This window comes from Seriola aureovittata, chromosome 3 (genome assembly GCF_021018895.1).
Source record: "Seriola aureovittata isolate HTS-2021-v1 ecotype China chromosome 3, ASM2101889v1, whole genome shotgun sequence".
NCBI lineage: Eukaryota > Metazoa > Chordata > Actinopteri > Carangiformes > Carangidae > Seriola > Seriola aureovittata.
The window spans coordinates 2,128,423-2,147,521 of record NC_079366.1 but is presented as its reverse complement, the minus strand read 5'-3'; the positions used below and the strand labels follow the sequence as shown (position 1 = coordinate 2,147,521).

At 41.2% G+C, this 19,099-nt stretch overlaps 1 protein-coding gene across 6 annotated transcripts in view; it reads right to left on the bottom strand.

Moving 5' to 3' along the window:
• The window catches only part of LOC130167105 (teneurin-3), a 327,180-nt gene that overhangs the window by 186,225 nt on the left and 121,856 nt on the right, over positions 1 to 19,099 (bottom strand). Inside the window, exon 1 of one of the 6 annotated variants that reach the window (XM_056373092.1) lies at positions 16,505 to 17,223. The exons of 4 other annotated variants lie outside the window; for them this stretch is intronic. The gene's annotated coding sequence lies outside the window, so the exon portion shown is untranslated. Of the gene's footprint in view, positions 1 to 16,504; positions 17,224 to 19,099 lie in introns of those variants that run through there. One more of the 6 variants, XM_056373093.1, reaches the window with a different exon arrangement.

The following is a 19,099-nucleotide window of genomic DNA, read 5'->3' as shown; positions in this document are numbered from 1 at the left end:
ACAGACGGGTCCATGTCAATGTGTTTGTGAGAGAGAGAGAGAGAGAGAGAGAGAGAGAGAGAGAGAGAGCGAGAGAGCGCGAGAGAGAGGGGGACAAGGAGGGCCTGAGCGAATCAATGCGCCGTGCACAGCTCTACAATGAAATAAGATTTTACCAATTTGAAACAGTAAAAACAATAGAAAATCAATATGTGGCAGCCACAAAAATCAATGTATGGGAAAGAGTGAACTATAGTTTCATTCTGTCAGCCACTGCTCTCCCCGGGGACAGCTGGACAGCATTTAGTCATGAAGCAGCAATTTTCTTAAAAAAAATAAAAAATAAAAAAAAGTCTTGGGATTCATACCAACAACCTCATAGTCATAAATCCAGCGCTCAAACCGGATCAGACCGAGCTAAAAACATAACTGAATGTTTTGGCTTAGAAATCCACCACTTTGTTACTAATGTTTACTGACAAGCTTGCTGATCCAAATACACACATACACACCCACACACACACACCCACGCACACACACACACGCACACACACACACCACACACACACACACACAGACAAACACACACACATCCTTTAGGTATTTACTATGCAGAATGTATTCACCGCACACAGCTTTTGTTTATGCAGCAATATGCTGACTACAATACACACACACACACCAAAAGTTAAACCTTATTATGCACATACACAAATTTACCAACTGTCCCACATACCAATGTGCACACACACACACACACACACACACACACACACACACGCACATGCACACGCACACACACACACACACCCACACAGACACACACATACACACACACAAAGTGTACCTGAGTGGGACCTTGCTGTGATTTAGGTCACTAATCCGTTTCCACAGCAATGGCCTGCCAGCAAATCAGAGCACTGAGCTTTGTTGTCCATTCATTGGAAAATCCACATGCACATCTCTGCATCTCTGGGTGGAACTGGATTTAGTCTCTCTCTCTCTCTCTCTCTCTCTCTCTCTCTCTCTCTCTCTCTCTCTCTCTCTCTCTTCTAACACTTCTTCCTCTCTCTACTTGTTTTTGCTTTGTTTTTTCCTCACAATACGTCTCTCTGCCTCTTTGCTTATCTGTTATCATTTCATTTGAGTCTGTGTGTGGATTTGTGTGTGTGTGCATGTTTAACAGAAGCCCAGCTGTTTACAAGAATATGGAAAGATATTGTAGAGTAGCAAGTAAATATGGCGTGATTGTTCAAGCACACACACACACACACACAAACACACAGATACTACAGCTTTATGTTCCCGTTTCATCAAACGAGTCATTTTGAGTTTGTTACACAGACAGAGAGTCGTGTCATGTTCACATGATTTCCTCTCATGCGGGTCTGCTGAGGCTGTGAATGTATATCAGGTCTTTCACTGGTCACCTGTGTATAACAGGTGTTTCTGCTTGCCCTGTTCTCCCATTCTGTCTAAATAAAGGTAACATTTACAACCAATCAACAAAATCACTACTGCAGACCTTGAAAGGTTAATAGCCTCTGCTTCTGGGCTATTTGATTCTTCAGTTTTCTCAGCCCATGACCCAAATGCATAATTTATCGTCTTATTCTTGGACCCTGGCTCATTAAAAGCGATTAAGAGTGGCATCCGGGGACTCAGAAGAAACAGACTTCCACATCAATATTGAATTACAGATCATATTTGTCAAAACAGGGCTTGACTCATTCTGATGCTTCCGCTTTGTATTCGTCTGTGTTTTGTGTGGAATTTTTAACCCGACACAAAAGTCTGATACCTGAAGAAGAAGATGCTTACAACAGAGCGTGACTCAACTCATGCACGTACTCACATGATAATAAATAGCAACACAGAAACACAGACGAATATAGGATTGCTCACAAAGCACACACAGGAGGATACACGAACGTCCACCTGATGCTTTCGGAAGCCTCTTTCATACTGAATACTCAGATTTATTTAGACGGTATGAGACACGAAACAGTGAGCACACACAAACAAACACACAATCATTCCAGTCCCATTTTGTCTTCTGTAACCAATTCATCAGAAGTAAAAAAAAAAAAAAACAACATAATGTGAGTAAATATAACAGCAAGCTCTGGCCTTCAAAATGGTCACACAGCTGAGTAAACTTCAGCAGCATTTCCCGTAGATAGGCTGTGGTTGGGCGGCCCGCCCAGGTAGATAAAATCAGATAAATTCAGCTTAGGTTGTTGCAACACTGTTCAGTCTGACAGCATGTCAGCCACAACCGAATACTATTAGGTTGTATTTGTTGCAGAGCTATTGCAGGGGATTACATGTACAAATGACGCAGAGGCGAATAACTTTAAAAAAAAAAATTGTTATGCACCACACCACAATACACCTTTCTCTTTCAAGCAACGTGTCACCGTCTTTGAATCTCATTGAGACGCCACATTTAATTAATCTGCTGATCAAACTCTTGAATAGATTTTGCTTTACTCTGCAACTTGAAAGGAAGCATCGCATTAAAAAAAAAATCGAGCAATCATCAGCTAGGCTTTAAAAGATACTGGAGACAGTGCTGAAGCTGATGAAGATGACATTACATATCTATAAACTGAATTCAACATAACTGGAACATACACAGTGTGTCTGTCAGCTGGGGAGCATTAACTTCACATTAATAAGAAAAACTCTTAGGTAAGTTTAAGAAAGAAGTTTCAAAAGAATTCCTCCAGTTTGATCTTTTCTTTTTTTTTCAGTTGAGTGAATGTTAAGTCCCAAGTGAAGCATGACGCACAAACACTTACACCCTGTCTGCTAGATATTACATTTCTACACAACTACACTACAACAGCAAATACGTTTAGAAGGAGACATATTTGTGACCATTTTTAAAAAATTTTTTTAATCAACATGAGGATATGTTGTTAATTTGGCAAATCACAAATACGTTGATACTAATACGCATCAGAAAAATGTACACATGTTTTTTTTGCCTCAAAATATCTGATCTTATACAATAATATCCACATTTAGTGACTCCAGCATTATTGAACTGTTTTTATGGTTATGTTGAGACGCTCACAGTTCTTGGTTCAGGTCAGGGGAAGATCCTGGTCCGGTTTGATACAGAGAAAGTTCCCAGTAACTTCAGACACAACCTGTTTATTACATACCAACCTCAACCAAAGTGCTCTTGTTGCCTAAAGCACAGATGGGACCATGGATGCAAAGCCCGGTCACCATCCGCCCCAGCCACCTCATGCCGTGTCTGCAGCCCTTCATTATAAACATACTCCAGCCAGTGATTGTGTTTCACACAAAACGTATCTGTTGTTGTAGTTTAGTTGTATAGAAATTTCATTTTTTAACCAAACAAGTTCATGGAAATTCTTTTTGGACCACAAACTAAATCCGCTGGGCTCCATGCAGACCACCTAACAAAATTAGACAAGTAGCCAGGATTCAGTCCTTGTTTTATGGTGGGCTGTAACTCTCTGGGGCAATTAGCCTGAAGGCAGCGAGCCAGGCTTTGGGTGAGAAATGGGGAATTCTAGACTGTAAGAGAAGAAGTAAACACTGCTGAGGTACAACTATGGCAGCTGCAGCCATTCAGGAGCCCCAGTGCAACCAAAACACACCAGTTGGACTAATTCTTTATAATTGTTTTGTTTCAAGTTCTGGGAAAAGTGAGCCAGATATTTCCTCTGAGAATATTTAAAAGCCTTTATCTAATGGCACGTGAAGAAATGTTGAAAACACGGAGAGAGGTTACAGTCATTATGCCCTCTGATGACAGGTGCCACAATAAATATGTCGGTGCATTTTTAACAGGTAGTAACGAATGAAGGTTTCTGAGCATTTCCAAAACACGGGTACCTGCACAAAACTGTGAATGTGAGTGAACATTACTTTCCAAAGCTGTATATAATAGTGCTTCAAAAGTCTGAATGTATTATGTAATGAAAATATGTTTTGTATTCTCCCCGTCACCACGACTGTGCAAGCTAACAATCTGGATTCTTTACTGTTGTTTTCAGGGTGTCTCGTCAACCACTGGCAACTTGGCACAATAAAGCCATTAATCCTGGATATCATTCGGTCCACGGCGAGTTTAGAGCCAACTTCAGTGTTTCCCTGGGCAAACAGTGAAATATCTCATTACAGACTTCAGCAGGACTCCCTCAAAGACATTTGCTCGGTCTCGAGGTCAATTAGTTTCAAGGCAATTAGCCAGTCTGAGTGTCACTGAATGCAAAGGAATTAGCCAAGCTATTTGAATAAACACACACACACACACACACACACACACACACATGAAAAAAAACAAGGCAGAAGACATGGAAAGAGGTAGTTAACAATGGGTCTACTGTTTACTAACGCATGCCAAAACTCGCAGGTCAGTGATGACAAGTCGACGTGTGTGTGCCATGTGTACACATCTCACTGTATAGGTTTGTGTGTGTGTGTGTGTGTGTGTGTGTGTGGGTTGGTTTAGAGAGGAAGGCAGAAAACAGTTAGTGCTATTAGCCCAATGTCTGCTGTACTTACTGTAGCTCTCCTCTGTCTCTATCCACGAGAGAAAATGTAATTACATGCTGAGACTACAGCTGAGCCACGTCCACTCATCTTCCCCTCACATTCAAATAAAATGCAATGCATAAATTAAATCAACCTGTCTGTGAGAGTCTAATAAAAACAATGTGGTGGTGGTGCGCTTAATTGGTTTGACTTATGCTGGCCTCCGCGCCAACATTAACCCCACCTGTCCATATATTTGACAGAAACCAGCTTTTATGAGTAGAAATATAAAGTATAAATATGAGTATGAAGGTGATCTCATGTGGATTTATGTTCCTTATGTTGCTCAAGGCAATAAATGCACAAGCGCACACGTTTATATAAAGAGACGCCATCACCTGAAAACAAATAAAACGCATTTTGTCCTCCGATGACGGATCGCCACAGAATCACAGCTGCACTAATTAATGACTCTGGCATAACATGAATGAAGCACTTTGTGACATCCACCCAGAAACTCTAGCACTTCACAAACTGTGTAAAGATTTAAAATCTGTGGTAGACTGCTGTCAGAGTTGTGGATATTCTGACTGCACGACAAATGATTTCACAGCTGCCTCTGAAAGAGCCAAATCACCACAAGTAGCATCTTCTTGCACACTGAAGGAGCATTTTAAGGAAAGAGTCTTTGAACTACACTTTCAGGTGGAGATGTTTTGGCATGAGCAGCATTCTCCCCCTGGCACACCTTTTCGGATGTGGCGGTGTACTGGCAGAAAGCCCACATGGTAAATATAATATCCCCTTTTTGGATGGGAGGAATATGAAACTACAAACACTTTCACTGGCAGTTTTCAACATGTCTAGAAAAATAAATCAAATGCAGAGAAAGCTGCAGCTCTTTTAACAAAATAAAGGAGAGAGAATGTTGGTGGACATGAGCTGATCCCTGTTCCTGCCGCTCAAGATGTGATTATACTCAACCCTGCTTCACTGAGAGCTCCAAAAAAACTGAAAATATTCTCTGTTGGAAGCTTCACTGTTATAATGACTGCATGATACTAAGTCAGTTACAGTCATGTGTTATTCAGTTAGCTATTACTTTTATATGGAAACCAAACAGGTAGCTAGTTAGCTTTCAGGACACATATTACTTTGAAATATCATGATGATAATAAAATGGATGAAGTGTTGCTAGAGCCATAAATGAAATTGGTGAAAAATCAGACCTGACACATCCATCGTGATTTAAAAATGGGAATATTCCTCCAGAGAGTGCAATATCCCATAATTCTGTAGTGCTCTTGCCATTTGCAGCTTTGTAGCCGTGAGAGCAAAACGAAATACCACGGCAGGTTGAGCTATGGCAGAACTCTGCTCAAGCATGACCTCAATTGTCTTCGAAGTAGCAAGAGTCTGTTATGCAAGAATATCCCTTTTGCTAGGGTTGTCAAAACCCACTAGTGTGTGTGTGTGTGTGTGTGTGTGTGTGTGCATCTTCAGGTGAGGGAGTAAGTATCTTTTTGTTATGATCAGAAAAGTGAGCTTGTATGGGTGCATGCATGGGGGGTGGGTATGTGTGGTGGCGGCCTGGTTAGCTGTGGGCTAGTTGCTTACATTAGCCCACAGCTACTTACAAAGTGGAAAGATCTATAAAAAGAATGGAAAGACTGAAAAAGTGATGAAGCTAATTTTGCCTGTAAGCAAAGCAGTCAAGCATGTTGCTATATGCTATATGTGTGTACCGTGGGTGCGGCTTCATATTTATTTGCTTTTATTTTGTACAACAATGACACACTGAGACATTTTCCCATAAGGCAGCAGAAAACAAATCATTCAACTGTCTGAAGTACTACTTTGACCATAAGCCTGATCATTTCTTTATTCCTGTGGAATGTGGAATGTGGAATATGGTCAAAACTGTGACATCGTCTGACAAAATCACCAAGCACATAAATGAAAGACAAAGACTGAGCTGTGTTTTCAGCTGGATTTACTGTAACATGATCACGCAGAGAGAAAGTTAGAAGAGACGAACTAAAAGTTATTTTTTCAGGCTTTTGCTTTTATATAGTCATAGTGAAAGAGAGAGAGGGAGAGAGAGAGAGGATGACACACAGCACAGAGCCACAGGCCCAGACTTGAACCCGGGCTGCGGGACAAGGACTAAGTCCAAATGTCACGTGCTCCGCCAGGTGAACCATCGGGGCCTGACACAGAGTATCTTTGTTATTTAGTCTCTCACTCAGCTCATAGTCTCCGTCTGGGAGCCACAATAGTTTAGTCTTTATTTACTTCGAGTCCAGAATGTTTTATTAGAGGCAGGTCTTTATGTCTTACTCCCTCTGTTTGATATGTAGAGTCGATCATAGTCGTTAGTACAAAGCCTCGTTACCGATGACCTCTCTCTCTCTCTCCCTCTCTCCTGTTTCTCTGCTCTCTGCGTCTTATGTTTAGTTATTCTCTGCCTTCTTTAGTAATAATGATACATGTAATGAAAGTAGTTTATTTGCTGTAATGGAGGTGAGGCTCAGTGTATTGGAAGTGCTCCTCCTCTTCCCTGCAGTTCCACAGCAGCTGGGAAACCAGAGCGGCTCGGTAGACTGCGGCTCGGCACTCCGCAGACCATTGGTGGAAATATCAGTCAGTCAGTCAGTCAGTCAGTCAGTCAGTCAGTCAGCAACATTCAACATGACAGTGCTGGCCCCGCTGTTGCGGTCCAGCCAAAAATATTTCATAGAACACCCTGGAGGTGAAGCAGGATGCGATGCCATCCACTGAGTGAAGGCACCATTTACTCTTCATCTGACAGCATTTTGTCATTAGGAGCTCATGTGTAAGTAAGCCATGACAGTAGTTACAGATGTAGTACGTGTAGTGTAGTGATGATAAGTTTCCTGCTGGCTTAGTATGCTTACATTATGCTCTGGTGCTAAAGTACTTCCTACAGCATTGGTGTGATATGTAAATGGTCAATTTACTTTTAAATGAAGTTGTTTCTTGCGTGAACAACATGAGCTCCTGCCTTCACCAGTGCTGCATTTATTCAATTATTGGATTCAACATGTGAGCTGTAGATATAATGTGTGAATAAAAGAGCTGCCATTCTCCATTAAAGTTCAATAATCAAACCCATCACAGAAAGGCCAAAGTAAAGCATTTTCTCCTCGAGCCTCAAAAGAGTAGGAGGCAGCGCAATGATGATATAATATATATTTTATACTACTTTCTTCTAAAGCACTGCAATCACTATTACTGACTCCACCTGCACATAAAACTCAGATGGAACAACTTCATCCTGCTTCTCCAAATGATAGAAATCTGAAAGCTGAAAGATAAGTTCCACAAAATAATAAAAAAACAACCGAGTGATGAGAACCTGAGACGAGGGTGGAGTTGTTTCTTAGGATGGTAGCTGTGCAGGGAATCAGCCACACTCGTCTGCATTGATTTAACTAACCGCCTCCAATACATCTGCTGTGACATTTCCTCACGATGTCAAAGTATTTCTCGATCAAACCGGAAAACTAATCAGAGAAAAGAGAGAATGAATAAAAAAAGAGAAGGAACAGATAAACATCTGTCCACATACAGCCACTAATGCACAGACGCATATAATACTAGATCTGTAAAAGATGAGATGAAATGGTGCTGATCAAGTAACACTGATCAAAGGTGAAGACACACACACACACACACTGACAAACTGCTTGGATGAGCATTCTCTCATTGTGTCTTCTCTCACTCAAAACACACTTGTGTTTTGGTGTGTTTGTGTGTGTGTGTGTGTGTGTGTGTGTGTGTACGTGATGTGTAAAAATGCGCTTGTGTGTTCAGCTATCACCATGACGATCTGTCTTATGGTGAAATAGTCACAACACTGCATTAACAAAACCACATATGTCAGTGCAGGTCACACTGTAAACTGACCCCAGGTCCTGTTGGGATGGCGAACTTGCCCCGTTCCTGACATGACCAAACAAAAGAGATGCCGAAGGGTTGGGGGGTGGGGTGGGGTGGGGGGGGGGGGTGAAGAAGGAGCAGGAGGGGGAGGTAGGAGGGCTAACACAGGGTTAAGTGTGTGTGTGTGTTCTTGTAGCCCTCTGTAAACAGCTGACACTCAAACTCAGGTTCTCATTCTCCCGGATGCCTCTTCACTTGGTTTATAGTGACTTCACAATCTTTATAAACTGTAACACTATCATAAACATTGGCGCCTATTGTATAATGACACAAAATGAATCAAATAAATATTTCAGTCTTTAAACGAAAAGAAAAATGTATTTGATTGTCCTACACGCGCTTTCATTCACTCCACTCGTCCCTCCCCCCACCCCTCTGCCTCTCCACTCACTGTGTGTTTGTCTTTATGCGAGTGCGACTCCATAAATGGAAGGAGCACACATTCATATTCCCTATCTCGTGTGTGTGTGTGTGTGTGTGTGTGTGTTTTGATGGAATAAAATAATAGAAGACTCCTCTCCACCTTTCTGCCATCATTTCCACTTCTCCTTTGTCCTCGCTCCACCCTTTAATTTACACATATCTGCTCAACAGAAAAGCCTCGGGACACACAAACATACACGCCGAAGGATTTTAGACTGTTATTAAGCTGATATATGTCCATCTATCCACCGGTTGGTCAGAGGAGACGACCACACTTCAGTCTTTTAAAAACTGCCCTGCATTGTGTGTTTTCAAATGCTACAAGAAAATGAGAAGCTCCCCAGACACACCCAGCAGACAAAAAAATAAAATTAGTTGTAAAATGTAGCTGAAGCTGAAAAGCGGGGGTTATGAGTTTATTTGACAGCCGTTCTTGAGAGAGACAGGGGAAACAGCGTGGGTATGACTCCAGTAAATGGTCTGGCCCGGTCTGTGAGTCGAGCCGAGGAACTCGCTGCTCAAGGTATTTGCACCCACGCGGTCTGCACCCACCCCATTACTGTGGTTCTATTCATTCAAAATATATTCACATGAACCATACAAATTAGCAAAACGAGTTGTCTGCAACTTGATATGTGAAGTTTCATCATGAGACAAACAGGAGGGACGGCTCCCTGCAGGACGCCTCACAGCGGAGCAGATAAAAGACATCACTGCAGTCCAACAACAATAGACATGAACTGGCACACACACACACACACACACACGCACACACACACACACACACACCACCACCTCCAGGTGCTCATGGTTCATTTTCCCATCACATCGTCTGTCTTCATTTCCCAGAGCAGCTAGATAAGAGCTGAAAGGAGCCTGCTAGTGATACAAGGGTCCTGTGTGTGTGTGTGTGTGTGTGTGTGTGTGTGTGTGTGTCTGCATTTTTTGGCACCATGCTGCTCAGTAATGTTACCTCTCCAGTTTGCTTCTTCTTATACACTTTTGACATGAACCTCTCCAATAAAAACATTAACCTCACAAGTTAAAGTCATAAAATCTAGTTATAGTTTGACAGTGATCCGTTAAGTGCAGCTCTTTACATACAGACTTAATTATCACTCATCTTATTTTTTAGCTTTTTATAAAAGGTGGCATCAAATATTGTGGACGTCACACTGTTCTCCATGTGAAATGCATGCTGGGTATCATTCAAGTGAAAAGGGGTTTAAAATAGTGAAGACACGAAGAAATTTGGGGAGAGAAGTGAGGGTGAGGAGAGAGAGAGAGGAAGAGAGAGAGAGGGAGGGGGGACAACAGAGAGAGAGAAAGAGGATGAAGAGGAGATGTGTTTGCAAACCATCTGGACTCAGTCTCTGATAAGAAACATTTAGTCAGCGAGCACCTCATCACTCAGCCCGCTCCCACTCCTTTTTTCTTTCAGTCCTGTGTAAACTCGTCTGAATCTTCCAGCTCTCCGCTCTAATTCTCTCTGTTTTTTTTTTTTCCTTCACTGACATCGTGTTGTTCTAGACACGAGTTAAAATGAGAGAAAGACTTAATTTGTAAAAAAAAAGTGGAGGAAAAAGAAAGTTGAGGAGCTCTTTCGGCTCAGACACTGTGAGAAAACAGAGAAAAAGGCCTGGAGAGAGAAAACCAGCGAGGTGAAAATGAACAGATTTTTTCACGTCACTACTGTCAACAGAGAGAAAATCTATTCTTCACTTCACTGGCAAATGACGACACAGCGCCCATGTACAAAATTACTTTTAGATGTTTTTTGTTTTTTTTTGTTTAATGTATTTAAACTTTTATTACAGGGTAATTAGACAATTTACAACTAATAATTAAAATGAATTATTATCATTATTATTTCTAATTGAAATAATCAGTTGATGTCTAATACTGATGTGCTTTGCAATAAAAATTACTAAAGAAAAGTTGCAGTTACAAAGAGCTGAAGCGATTAGTCACTTAAACAAATTAATGAATAAAACGATTGACAGAGAATCTATTTACATAATCCAATAATTGATTTTTTTTTATTATGATGACCGATAACATAAAATAATCAACATGTACAGCCCGAGTTCCCCACTAGTTTATGTTTTATTTAATAATTTTCCACTATGCTTTAATATAACTATTTTGAGTAGATGTGACATTATATCCCGTTAATCCAATTCGACTATTATTGAAAAACGTTAATGTAACATATTACAAATTATGATAAATTTACTGTGTATATTTTAGATATAAAATATATGTACTTGTTAAATACAGACTGAATTCTTTTTTTCCTCTTAACTGATGAAAATGTTCAGCGACAGTAGCTGAGGTCACTTCGCACGACGCTCCGGCGTTACAGTCCTGGTTTGCACCACCTTACACTCATAATAATGATGAGGGTTTAATCTTCTTTTGATTTTTTCTTCACACTGAAGTGAGAAGTAAAAGGTTTGTTTTTCGAATTTGTCCTTTGGAATCAACGATTAGAAAAACATGCATACAGTAAACAGACAGACACAAACACAGAGATGTATGAGGTACATCACACACCAATGTAGAGTCCCATTCGCAGGTACACACACACACAGCCTATTATAAATACACATTACTGCTGCTCTCTGACGATGGATGAACTATAAATGTCCTTGTGTGTAATGAAAAATACTAAAACAAGTAAAATTATGGTCAAAGTGACATGAATGAGCGAGACCTTTATGCCACCCCAAGTGAGTGTTGTGAGTGAACTATTGCAGCTGTTCATGCTAAAGAATAATGTTATACACTACATCGATGTGCATGTGCATGTGCATGTGTGTGTGTGTGTGTGTGTGTGTGTGTGTGTTGTACTGGTCCAGGATATTTTAGGAATAATTGAAACTTGTATTTTCTGAGTAGAGGCCCCATCTAGAGTAATGTGGTCCATCAGGAAAATTACTACACACACACATATACACACACACACACACACACACACACACACATCCAAACATGCATAACTTGCAAGGGCAAACCACTGACTTGCATTCATTCCTTAACTCCTGTTTCAAAGTGATGTCATTCCTCTGATGACTTTCATCATTTTCTAGCTTTGAAACACACACACAAACACACACACATACACACACACGCAGGCGCCTATATCGCAGTCACCCAATCTATCTCGCACAACGCTCTCAAAGGCCTTGTTGCTAGGAGATAGTGCTCTATTTGTGGAGAGAGAGTGACAGAGAGACATAGAGCGAGATATATGTATGGGGGGGTTGTTGTGGCTGTCTATCAGTGTGTGTGTGTGTGTGTGTGTGTGTGTGTGAGAGAGAGAGTGTTTGTGACTGTATGAGAGAGCACAAGCATAATAAAGATAAACGAAAGGTAAGTGCAGGATGAAGCAGGATGAATCTCTCAAGACATATCTTTACGTTCTCTCTCTCTCTCTCTCTCTCTCTCTCTCTCGCTCACACATACAGACACACAAACACACACAGAGTGAAAAATACCAGCAGGTTGTTTCTCAAACCCGGACCAGAAACGCAATACTGGCCAGGACAATGAGTGTGTTTCAGCAGCCCACGCTTGGTCGCTCACATGAATGTCTACATATACATGCAGCAACATGAACACCAGTGTGTGTGTGTGTGTGTGTGTGTGTGTGTGTGTGTGTGTGTGTGTGTGTGTGTGCGTGTGTGTGTGTGGGGTGTGTGTGTGTGTGTGTGTGTGTGCGTGTGTGTGTTCATCCAATTGCAGCAGTGGTGGGATCCAGCAGGTCATATAATGGTTGGCTGGTCACATTGTCTGCCCCAGCAGTCACTCACACATACTGTCCCTTTAATCTGGACATACATCTATTATTTTGTGACAAAGCCTGCGGAGAAAAAAAAATCCTTATCTGACACACCGTGCAAAAACACCATGGCTACAGCGTGAAACTTACACAAGCACACGCTCTCTGTCTTCACGTTGGTCTTCGAAGAACAACAAACATCAAATTCCGTCATAAAACCATGAGAAGTGACTCTTCTCAGCTGGTGCTGATCAGCGTTTTTTTAAACTGCTAACTTGGGTCTAATTTGCATGTTGTATTCTTAATATGTGTGACGATTTATTGCGGCTTTAAGATTCTCAAACATTATTGTTCTGCGTTTCTTTATCCAGAAGGTTGGTCCTTGAACTGATATGGATACAGCTGTGTTACATAAAAACACATTTATAAAAACACTAAATGGGAGAAATGTGCTCCTTCGAGCATTACAAAAGGCTTTAGACCTTCAGGAAAAGTTTGATTTATTCATACAAAATTAGCCATTAATTGCCTTTAAAAGGAAACAGTCTGTTAGGTCTGGTGCACTATTAATTAACATGAATTATCCACATCAAATATAGTCAGTACGTTTGAGCATTTGTTGTCCAATTCAAAACAAGCTGCTCAGTTCAGTTCATTACTATAAAAAAAAAAAAGAAATCATTATTTCACATTTTTACATCCATTCAATTGAAGCTTCTTTGTTTTCAGTATAATTATAAAATGTTATTTAGTTGTCATAATAGAAAGTCATTAACTTTACTGTATTTTAAATCCCTTTGTAGTGCATTTTCTATCACGCTGTGACTATAATAATTATGAACTCATACTAGTTTTATATTTGCAAATAAGGCTTATAATGCTTTATAAAGGCGCTCCACAATCATGCAGGTAAAAAACAAACTTTTTGGAGTTGTTTCCATTACACCGCAGCTGTCTGTGCTGACTGACTCACTGCATTGTCTCTCACAGTGGTTGGTCTGAAACTCTCAGTCTGTCGAATCCACTAAAACATTCCTGAGAGGCAGAAAAAGCCAAAACGTCTGCACGAAAGAAAAAAAAAAATCACCTTGACAAAACATGACAAATGCATCTAGTAAAATATTAGTAACGTGTGCAAGGACTTTAATTAAAGGGGGGGTGGGGGATGGAGGGGGGGTGTCAGTTTCTTCATATTATTCCAAGCCACACACATTAACATTACCATTTTAAATCTCACCCACTCGTATTACACAAGGCAACTGTTCAACAACCAGTATAATACTCAGAGAATACTCCTGCTCCTGCAGCACCCTTCTCCTCTCTGGAACAGGAGATGTAAATATTGGAGGGTTGCATTCTTAAAGTTAATTATTGCTTCACTTTGAATTACTTACAAACATATGTGAGCAAATACCAGCAACGGGAATTAGCATTTGACCTTCGGTGCACAATCCTCAGTGAATTTGATGTGAAATGCATGTACAGTTTTATATGCTTACATTACACACTTTTATTCTCGCTCTGACGTCTTATCATTCCTAATACTCCTGCTGGAATCTTAATCAGTCACACATGTTCCTCTCCCTGCCGTTGTCTCTGCCCTCCTTTCTTTACGATCTGTCCATCCAAAGTCGTTTTTAAGAATGTTTCCTCTCGCAGTGACAGTTTAATTCCTTCAATCCATCACCTACTTCCTTTTTTTGCTTCGTTACTCACACGCACGCTCTCAGGAGCATCGCGAAATTTATGTTTGTAATTGAAAGAGTAAAACTTCAGAGGAGAAGACAGGGAGAAGAAAGAGAGGGAGAAAAGAGAGACAAAGTGACGCGCACACACTCTCGCACAATCTCTATGTCTGGAAGTGATTAAGCAAAAAGCAAAAGCTTGTCTTTTCTCTTGTGTCTCTGAGCAGCAGCAGCACAGAGTCCAGCCACCATAACCCTCACCTCACCACACACACAAACACACACACACACACACACACACACACACACACACGCCTGTCAAAACACACAATGCAAAAAGCAGACATAATAAATTGCCAGAAAACCAAATCAGAGCCCTGATGCCTTCCAGAGTTCACCCACCTTTTACTTTTTAAATACACTTTACTCACTTCTGCCAACTGCAGGTATAAATACACATAAATACACAGTTTATCCCGTTTTAAATTCATCACTTCATTACACTTCAGATAGCAGGAGTTGTGTTTACTTTTGTGCTGCAGATCAATTGTAGGAAAAAGAATCAATGCACAGTAAATGACTCGTTTGTAGTGGAAAAACACACATGAAGACATGGTGATTTTGAATTGAATAAAAAATAGTAAAATACAAAATGTCAAAATACTCCACATCTGTTCTGCATTTAATTTAATAGTGAAATAATTCCATACAGGGAAGGTTCTCCTTTGTTCACACTTTGAATCAATGTTCAAAGTATAAATTCTAAGTGTGCATCAGAGTACGTGGTTTCAACTTAAAAGCTGAACAGGAACAGATAAAATAGAGAGAAAGAACGCCTTTTTTAAAAAAAACTATAATTCATTTAAGAGCCCGTTCTATCTGCTGAGAGATTTGACCTTTAGAAGCTGACGTGAAACCTGCTGCTGTAAATTCATTCCATCAGTTGTTACAGGGCCTTTTAAAGCAAAAACTGGCATTAATGAATCCATACTGACGGCTGTCCACCAACATGTCGATCACTGGCTGGACATAGTCCTGAACTTTCCTCAACAGCAGGATGAAAAACAGTGTTTCATCAACAGGCACACGCAGAATTTCCTCTCTGCATGAGGACGAACAATTTAAAAAAAAAAAAAAGAAAAAAGAAGAAGAGACTCAACAATGGTCACAGGGAGACATCCAGGGGCTGAAAGCACTTTGGTCACTTTGTCAGCAGCTTTGACTGACAGCAGTTTGTCCGGGATGTTTCTCATTACATCCTCTACATTGATTGGAACCATAATTAAGGTAATATTCCCCATCTCCATTCCCTTTGAATATTGCCCCCTATACGTAATGGCCTCAAAATCAAAACCAGACCTTGAAGCTAATGCTTACTATATGATTAACCACTGAAATATTTATACATGTGTGTCACTGTGTGTGTGTGTGCGTGTGTGTGTATAGCACAGAGACAAAGGCAGTAGTCACTAATTGATTGGCAGCACTGGCTACTTACTAAATGAGAAGCCGACAGTGATTTAGATTAATATAACCTGATGTGCCGAGGCACTGGTTGGTGTGTGGAGCAGTGAGCGACCGAGTGGAAGGAAGAAGAAGAAGAAGAAAAAAAAGAAAAGAAAAAACAGAATGACTGCTCGCACGACCGACCGACTGACTGTCGCTTACACAGTAACTTGCTGCTTGATTTAGCCTTAAAGTCTTCCGTTCAGTCAGTGTGACCACGAGCAAGAGGAGGGGAGAGGAGGGGAAAAAAGACAAGAACAGAAGAGATGAGGAGAACAAATGGTGAGGGAAAAAAATTCCTCCACCTCCCTCCCTGTCACTCTCTCCTGCCACTTTCTCAACAAATCAAACTATTAGGCCTCAGCCTGGCACTATTTTAACACACGCGCGCGCACGCACACGCACACACACACACACACACACACACACACACACACACATGGATTGCCTGTGTTGTTTTTTGTCAATGACTTTACATTCAGCCAGTGAATTCACACAATGAGCGGCAACTGACTGGAGACCAAGCAATTTCCCAATGCATGCACAGTTGCGCACACACGCACACACACACACACGCACACAGACACACACACACACCACCAGCACAATGTGCCGCTTGAAGGAAAGATTGAATCCAGTTGTCTACCTTGTCTCAGTGAGTACTCCAGTTTCGCCCGGTTTAAAGGGTTAATGCTCCCAAAAAACACATAGGATCCGCACAGGCAGCATGAACACTGAGTCCTGAGCCGCTGCCGCTGCCGCTGCCGCTGCCGCCGCTGCCGCTGCCGCTGCTGCTGCCGCTGAGGGAAAATAACATTACACCTCCGTCCCTCTCTTTCCTCGCTTTTCTCTTCTCTCTTCTTTGGAAAAAGGTATATAAAAAACAGGAGCCGTGTTTTCCCTCCCTCTCTCTCTCTCTCTCTCTCTCTTTCTCTGTGGGGACAGCCTCAGTCTTCTCTCTCACTTCTTCTTCTCCTCCAAGTGAGTGCTCCCAAATGCAGAGAGCAAAAAAAATGAAAAAGGAAAAACACAATCCTCCTGCTCTCTCTCTCTCTATCTGCTGTATGTGTCTTCTTTTTCTTCTGTCTCAGTTAAAGAACATGAGTTCTCTCCTCCTTTATTCTCTTCTCTGAGTCCTTCTTTCCCCTGCCTGCCGCTGCCTCTCTCAGTGAGCGTGTGTGTGTGTGATAGAGAGAGGGAGAGAGAGCCGCCTTCTCGCCTGCTTCTGCCACTTCTGCGGTGTGTGTGTGTGTGTGTGTGTGTGTGTGTGTATATATATATGTGTGTGTCTCTCTCCCTCTTGGCTCCCGTAAGTTTGAAGCTCTCTCGCTGGTTGAGCGAGGAGGGAGGCGGAGCCGCGAGGACACAGGGAGCAGAGGGAAGAATGGGATTGGCTGACACAGAGGGGGGGGGGCAGGGGGGCGGAGGGGGTACAATCGTGAGAGGGTAAAGACGTGGAAGGAGGGGCTGGATTTTTTTTTTTTTGCTTTCTGCATTTGGAGGCTGGAGGTGACGATGTCTGGAGAGAGAGAGGAGAGGAGGAGGGCAGGGGCACTCCCTCTCTTTACCTCTCTCTCTCTCTCTCTCTCTCTCTGCATTCTTTTGCTCTGATCTCCCCGATTTCCCGACCACATATGTATTCATAGCACAGCAACTACACGTCTCAGCCGCTCACACATGAGCTCTCTCTTTCTCTCACTCTCACACACACGAATGTGTGTGTGCGTGCGCGGGTGCGCGTTTGTGTGTGAAGTTAGATTTTAAGGCTGCTGTATAAACCAAAGGTACTGAGAGAGAAGAGGGGGACGCTTAACAAAAAGGGATTCGTTACCAGAGGAGCATATGCACAAGGACACACACACACACACACACACACACACACACAATGTCGGGGATCATGTATTAGCCTAAGTGCCATTTTTCCAGTGTTCATTTTGACATTTAGATTGAAATGAATAAAAATAATAATCTAAAAGAACAAACAAAGCCAGAGGTTCTTTGCGTGTGTGTGTGTCTGTGCAAGTGTGTGTGTGTGTGTGTGTGTGTGTGAGCCTCAGTCATCCAGGTCTGTTTTTCTCTCACAGCTTTGTGAAAGCGACTGGAGTCAGTTCAGGTTCTTAAGGATGTTTCTACCTCCCAGAGGCTTCATCACTTCTGAGTCGCAGGAATTTAACCTCTTGTGGGGTAGTCAGCACCTTGACAGCCGCTAAGCTGTATGTGTGTATTTTGTGGAAGAGTGTTATTGCATCTGTGTAAATGTAAAAATGTAAACAAATCTTAAATGTCAACGATAGGCTATTTGACTTTTAATACATTTTATCATTATTGGTTATTTTATTTATTTTAAATATATATCTATCTATATATATATGTGTGTGTGTGTGTGTGCTCATATATGTACTTTCACATTTTGTTATTTTGCAAACTTGCTAAAATAAAACAATAATTTTTTTTTCTCATAAGTCTTCACCTTAGGAGGCGCCTGAGCTAAATCTAAAGTGTCACAGCAAAGGGTCTGTAAACTTAAGTCAATGTGACATTTCAGTTTTTCCTTTTTCTAATAAATCTGATCATTTCTAAAATCTCCTAAAATTATTATTATTTTTTAGATTTTAGCATAAGGCTGCAACATAACAAAATGTGAACAAAGTGAAGGGGTCTGAATACTTTCTGAATGCACTGTAAATATACAGTATACGCAAACACACACACACATATATATATATATATATGGTATATATATATATATATATATACCAAGCATTTAATAATATAACAGGTTCAACATCAAGTTGTTTATTCAGCTGTAACATTTTTACTGAGGAGGCGGATCGTCATTCCACCAGAGGACGAGGGGATGATCGCTCAGAGAGCCTCGACACAGACACGTCCGCTTCAACCAAGCTAAGACAGGCTGGGTTCATTGAAAAGGCTGGATGAGTTCTCAGTTCTTTGGACCAGCTATGACACTGACTCAAAGTCTTCCCCAAAAAATTATATCAAAAAATCTTTTTAGTGATAGGTAAAAAAAAAAAAAAAAAGAAACTGGAAAATACCAAGCATGTCATAGTTTAAGAGTACATACATTTCACAGGCATTTCTGAACAGAATAATGAGGGGAAACACACAGAGAGATTCACACTGTCTTCAGGTAGCTGTATGTACAATCCAAAATTTGCATCGAGACAACTGCTGAAATGTCCACTGCAGCTTTATTTCCCCTGTGTGCACTAAAGGTTTA